This window comes from Budorcas taxicolor, chromosome 9, assembly GCF_023091745.1.
Source record: "Budorcas taxicolor isolate Tak-1 chromosome 9, Takin1.1, whole genome shotgun sequence".
Classification (NCBI taxonomy): domain Eukaryota; kingdom Metazoa; phylum Chordata; class Mammalia; order Artiodactyla; family Bovidae; genus Budorcas; species Budorcas taxicolor.
The window spans coordinates 27,328,889-27,336,055 of NC_068918.1; the positions used below are offsets into that span (position 1 = coordinate 27,328,889).

A 7,167-nucleotide genomic window follows, 5' to 3' on the forward strand; every position below is an offset into this window, starting at 1 on the left:
CTTTCTGCCATAAGGGTGATGTCATCTGCCTATCTGAGGTTATTGATATTTCTCCCGGCAATCTTGATTCCAACTTGTGCTTCATCCAGCCCAGCGTTTCTCATGATGTAGTTTGCATACAGTTAAATAAGCAGGGTGACAATATACAGTCTTGACATACTCCTTTTCCTATTTGGAACCAGTCTGTTGTTCCATGTCCAGTTCTAACTGTTGCTTCCTGGCCTGCATAAGATTTCTCAAGAGGCAGGTTAGGTGGTCTGGTATTCCTATCTCTTTCAGAATTTTCCACAGTTTATTGTGATCCACACAGTCAAAGGCTTTGGCATAGTCAATAAAGCAGAAATACATGTTTTTCTGGAACTCTCTTGCTTTTTCCATGATCCAGTAGATGTTGGCAATTTGATCTCTGGTTCCTCTGCCTTTTCTAAAACCAGCTTGAACATCAGGGAATTCACGGTTCATGTATTGCTGAAGTCTGGCTTGGAGAATTTTGAGCATTACTTTACTAGCGTGTGAGATGAGTGCAATTGTGCAGTAGTTTGAGCATTCTTTGGCATTGCCTTTCTTTGGGATTCGAATGAAAACTGACATTTTCCAGTCCTGTGGCCACTGCTGAGTTTTCCAAATTTGCTGGCATATTGAATGCAGCACTTTCACAGCGTCATCTTTCAGGATTTGAAATAGCTCTACTGGAATTCCACCACCTCCACTAGCTTTGTTCGTAGTGATGCTTTCTAAGGCCCACTTGACTTCACATTCCAGGATGTCTGGCTCTAGATGAGTGATCACATCATCGTGATTATCTGGGTAGTGAAGATCCTTTTTGTTCAGTTCTTCTGTGTATTCTTGCCACCTCTTCTTAATATCTTCTGCTTCTGTTAGGATGTGAGAGTTGTACTATAAAGAAAACTTAGCAGTGAAGAATTGATACTCTTTAACTGCAGTGTTGTAGACAACTCTCAAGAGTCCCTTGGACCGCAAGGAGATCCAACCAATCCATCCTAAAGGACATCAGTCCTGAATATTCATTGGAAGGACTGATGCTGAAGCAGAAACTGCAACACTTGGCCACGTGATGCTAAGAACTGACTCACTGGAAAAGACCCTGATACTGGGAAAGATTGAAGGTGGAAAGAGGGGACGACAGAGGATGAGACATTTGGATGGCATCACTGACTCAATGAACATGAGTTTGAGTAAACTCGGGAGTTGGTGATGGACAGGGAGGCTTGGTGTGCTGCAGTCATGGGGTCGCAAAGAGCAGGACACACTGAGTGACTGAACTGAACTGATTGCATTATTCATTATTGATTGACTCTTCTTTATTTCTTCTAGGTCCTTGTCAAATATTTCTTGCAACTTCTAAATCTTCGTCTCTAGTGTATTTATTTGAAACTCCATTTTATTTTCAAAATTTGGGATCATCTTTACTATCATTATTCCCAGTTACTACTCAGGTAGACTCCCTATCTCTTTTTTTGGTTTGGTGGGCATTTATCCTGGTCCTTTAACTGATGAATATTTATCTGCCTTTTCATTTTGTTTAGATTGCTGTGTTTGGGGTGCCCTTTCTGTAGACTAGAAGTTCATGGTTCCTCTTTATTGTGGAATCTGCTCCCTGTGGGTGGGGTTGGACTAGTGGCTTGTCAAGGTTTCCTGGTTAGGGAAGCTAACATCTGTGACTGCTGGGTGGAGCTGGATCTCTTCTCTCTGGAGTTCCATGAAGGGTCCAGTAGTGAGTTTTGAGGTGTCTTGGGTTTGGCATGTCTTTTGGAAGCCAGTCTTTTAATGCTCAGGGCTGTTTTTCTGCTGTGCTGGAGAATAAGCTTGGTATGTCTTGCTCTGGACCTTGTTGGCTCTTGGGTGAAACTTAGTTTTGTTGTAGGTATGTAAGCTTTTGGATAAGCTCTTATCTATTAACGTCCCCTGGAATCAAGAGTTCTCTGATGTTCTCAAGTTTTGGAGTTAAGCCTCCTGCCTCTGGCTTTCAGTCTTATTCTTACAGTAGTCTCAAAACTTCTCTATCCATACAGCACAGATAATAAAACATCCAGGTTAATGGTGAAACAATTCTCCACACTGAAAGACACCCAGAGAGGTTCATAGAGTTACAGGGAGAAGAGGAGAGGGAGGAGGGAGATATACCAGGAGGAGAAGAGAGGGAGTTATAAGGGGAGAGAGCAATCTAGCCAGTAATCAGTTCCCTAAGTACTCTTCACAGTCTGGAACACCCAGAGAGATTCACAGAGTGAAGCAGAGAAGAGAAGGGGGAGGAAGGAGATAGAGGTGACCTGGGGGAGAAAAGGGAGAGTCAAAAGGGGAGAGAGCAGTCAAGCCAGTAATCACACCCTTAAGTGAAAATGGATACTGAGGATTAGATTCTTAAAGGTACAAAACTGATAACAAATACCAAAAAACAAAGATTAAAAATCTAGAGTAGAGGTTAGACTCTCAAAAACACAATATTGAAAATACAAATCAAAATCAATCACAATAATTGTAAAGTATATACATATGAAATTTGCTTTAATAATGGGCTTTTTTTTTGCTAGGTGATAGGTTATAAAAATGAAAATTAAAGGAGTAATAAATAACTTGATTTTTTTTTAAGTGATAATAGTAAAACTATAGGAATTTCTCTGGAGCTGTTGTGGGCAGTGTGGGGTCAGTTCAGTTTCAGATAGTTCCTTGTTCCAGTTTGTACTTGTTCTCAAGGTCAATTGGCCCCCTTCAATGCATAGTCAGTGTTAACTATAGGGTTTTAACCTGTTGCACCTGTCACTTCCAGAGCAGTTCCCACTTCTTTATTTTGGATTCCTCTTTTTGCAAGTCTCTTCAGTGTCTAATTTCTGCCCTGATACAAGAGGGAGAAGGTGGTCACTTATTTAGGCTCACTTGTTCATTTGTGTTGTGAGGAGGGAGGGACACTGCAAATACCACTGGACTTTATTTCTGGGGGGCTCCAAAATCACTGCAGATGGTGATTGCAGCCATGAAATTAAAAGACGCTTACTCCTTGGAAGGAAAGTTATTACCAACCTAGATAGCATATTAAAAGCAGAGACATTACTTTGTCAACAAAGGTCTGTCTAGTCAAGGCTATGGTTTTTCCAGTGGTCATGTATAGATGTGAGAGTCGGACTGTGAAGAAAGCTGAGTGCTGAAGAATTGATGCTTTTGAACTGTGGTGCTGGAGAAGATTCTTGAGAGTCCCTCGGACTGCAAGGAGATCCAACCAGTCCATTCTAAAGGAGATCAGTCCTGGGTGTTCACTGAAAGGACTGATGCTGAAGCTAAAACTCCAGTACTTTGGCCACCTCATGCAAAGAGTTGACTCATTGGAAAAGACTTTGGTGCTGGGAGGGTTTGGGGGCAGGAGGAGAAGGGGATGACAGAGGATGAGATGGCTAGATGGCATCACTGACTTGATGGGCATGAGTTTGGGTAAACTCCAGGAGTTAGTGATGGACAGGGAGGCCTGGCATGCTGCGATTCATGGGGTCGCAAGGAGTCGGACACGACTGAGCGACTTCACTGAACTGAACTGAACTAATACCACTTCTTGTGCCTGGAACATGTTAAGTATTGCCTATTTATAACTCACTGTAATATTTAAAGAGGCAGATCCTCTTCAGATGTCTCTAGCTATTCTGTTTGTTTGGAAACTTTGGGAGAATGTGTGGAGGAGGACAGTAATCTTTTAAATTTCTTCAATTATGTATCGTTTAATTTTAATAATAGATTACTTTTATAACTACTTTATGGCTTTATCACTTTTTAACTACTTCATGAAGTTTAATATTCCTACCATTATTCCATTTAGAATCATATATTAATATGAAAATGATTAATGTATCTACTTTCATAATACTCAGTTTCCCATTTGAGAACATACTATGCATGTCTATTTGTTTAGCCATTTAATTTCACCTTCATTATTGTTCGTAATATTGTTCACAAAAGCCTTCTGTGTGTTTTATAATTCAAGTGTTAGGTTATTAGAAATGCAATATTTTAAAATTAATTTTGCAACTCTTTTGGCTACTATATTGAACTCTATTGTTTTGTATATATACTTGTAACAATTTTGCTTTAAAAACAGTATATCTAATTTATTTTTAGTAGAATCTCTTGATTTATACTTATTTTTTTCTGAGAATGCAATGATTGTGTTTCTTTCTCTTTTTTTTTTGACAGTACTTCTATAGTTGCTGATGGTTGCAATTGATTGATTCCTGCTCCCAGAACAATGCTAATAGTAATGTCAGTGCCTTCTGGTCTTGTTTTCAATTTAATGGGAATGCCAGTACAGTTTCAAGGTTAAGTATAATGTTGTCTGTTGACTTCAGTAAATAGCCTTTATTATAAATGATAACTATTTTTACATTACTTTCTATAGACTTAAAATAAAAATTTGCTCTAAACTGTAAAATTTCCTTTCTGATTCTTTTGAAAATAGTGTTCTTTTCTCTCTGACCTGTTGATTATTAGTAGATTTTGTAACACAAACCTTTTTTTTTTTTGCTATAACAAGCCCCACATGGATATGTTTGATGAAAAGATCAGAAATATAGTCTGTAGTTTTGTCTTTTGTGCTTTCTTCTAAAGATTTCAGACTGTAGATTATCATGGCTTAATAAAATAAAGTGATATATTTTCAAATAGGATTGCGGGGGGTAGGGGAGGGAGAACAGAATGGATTATACGGAAAGAGAATTACCAGTTATTTGAAAACTGAAAAGAATATATTCATTAAACTGACTGGGTTTAGAGTCTTTAGGAAGTAATTCTTTGTCTTTTTATTTCCAGGTTTTCATGGGCTTAGTCAATAATTTCTTACAATTTTGCATTGCATTTATTTGCTGCTGTGCTATTTAATAGGGCTCTAGGCAAATCTTATTGTGTTTGATATTCACTATAACACTATGAATCAGGTGTATATAGTCATTTCCCCATTAAAGATAAAAATAGTAGCTCAAACAGGCTTGACTTGTCCAATATCACATGGGTGTAACAAGCAGCAGTCAAGGTTAAAATCCCAAATAATTTAGAGTCCAGTTTTCTTTTAAGCACACTATCTTGCCACTTATTCTAACTTTTAAAGGCCCCCTGGGTCACATCAATTTATCTCTCCAATGTAATTTAACACTTACCTTCCTATGTTTTCCTTGAGATAAACTCCATCACTTCATTCATCACACTGAATTGACCAAGACACCCTTAATGTTGCCTCTGCTTAACTAAACTTGAGTCAGATTTCTTCCTGCCCAAAGACCCCAGAGGTCCCTTTTCTTAGAGAATTTACTTTAGAGAACAGCGGTAAATGCCGTCTTTGTCTTTGAGATGTAAGCATTCTCCCAGCCTCTTGACAGTTTTACAAACCAGGAAGGTCCTTCTCAAGGACCTAGGAGACATCCCTTTGAAAAGTAATCATCAAGAAAGATAGCACCTTTATTTTCCAGGGTCTATGTGAAGATACCAGCCCAACTTTCCAAAGATAAGCACCAATTAGCACACACTGAAGGCCCAGTTACACTGACCAGCTTTCACTTCCTCTTTCATATTGTCCTGTATTTTTCACTGGCTGACCCCAGTGCTTGAAAGCTCTTCCATCTATTGTCTGAGTAGAATTCAATTGCTCTCCTGTGTTACAGCAGTCTTGAATAAAGTACTCCTTCTCTATTTAACTCTGTCAGGTACAGTATTTCTCTCTCAGTATTAAAATGCTTCAATTTATTTGGTAGTCTGCCTCTCTGCTCTTTGAAGTTCTTAAAAGCTGCATGCATGCACATATACTGGGTTTCAATCCTGTTTTTAATTCCTAACACAACAAAAGTACCTAAATATATGAAGTATTTAATAAATGTTGATTGAATACATGGAATATGTTTGAATAAATAAATAAATGACTGAATGAATAGGCTACTGGAAGGAAGTTTGTGGTCCAGAGTCCCTGCTTCCATTACAAATATAGCTCTCTTAACTTTTAAAAATAACATTTGGAAGTGCTGACCCATAGCAGATGCTCCCTAGTATGTAAAGACAGAAAATCAACAAGTGGCTGCTATATAAGAGGAACTCTAATGAGATCCAGATAATGCTAAGGGGGTGATCTCATCCTTCTAATTTAAATCCAGCCTCCATTTTCCCTTACAATCACCAGATAAAATAACACTGTCAGGCCCGTGCCTCAAGAATAAGAAGTTAAATGAATGTTTTGCTGGAATACAGCAGCTGCATAAAGCTTTGCTTCAATGAGACAGTTCTATTTCACCCACCAACATTCACCTTTTCTCAGATACCAAAAAATCAGGACGGTGTTCTGCTATCAGTTGAAGGTACAGTTTGGAAAAAGCATGAATTGGATAAACAGTAATGCCTTCTTCAGCTCTTTCTTTTAAAAACTGTCTTCTGAAATTGTAATGTAATTGAATTTCTTTATTAATGAAAGTCAGATCACTAGATTTCCTATTATGATATACCTTGATAAAGCAGTTTTTCTACATCATTAGCAGCCAACACCTTGGCATTTCTTTTTACTATCTTCTCATACTAGCTTTAATTCCTTCTGTTTTTACTGTTTCATATAGTCAGCCAATATGTACAGTGTTTGTAATTGTCTGTTTGCCAAGTCATATTCTTTCATTCAGGTTGAATCAACCTCACTTTTATTTTAGCTTAATTTCTCTCTGTAGGGTATGTGCATTTCCACCACCCTCCTTCCCAGGAGGACAGGCTCTTTAACAGAAGTAGACTCAGCAGGGGGTCAGCCAAGGGACACTTCTCTTCTACTCACCTCACCTGTAACTTTGCCTCCAGGGGCTTCCTTTCCACTCCCCATATTGATGTTTCCTTTATAATACTTCTCTCCTTCCCTGGTGGCTCAGAGGTTAAAGTGTCTGCCTGGAATGCAGAAGACCCAGGTTCAATCCCTGGGTCGGGAAGATCCCTGGGAGAAGGAAATGGCAACCCACTCCAGTACTCTTTCTTGAAGAATCCCATGGAGGGAGGAGCCTGGTAGGTTACAGTCCATGGGATTGCAAAGAGTCAGACACGACTGAGCAACTTCACTTCTTTATAATACTTAGTACAATCTATAATTATGTGTGTATCCCTGTGTTTATTTGTTCAATGTTTTCCCCTTCCATTAGACTGAAAATTACAATT

The 7,167-nt window shown here is 38.6% G+C and overlaps 1 non-coding gene across 1 annotated transcript; it reads left to right on the plus strand.

The window, feature by feature from the left end:
* Positions 1–6,872: 6,872 nt before the first annotated feature.
* TRNAS-GGA (transfer RNA serine (anticodon GGA)) lies at positions 6,873–6,944 on the plus strand. The gene has a single exon. It is a non-coding gene; the product is annotated as a tRNA-Ser (tRNA).
* Positions 6,945–7,167: the final 223 nt, after the last annotated feature.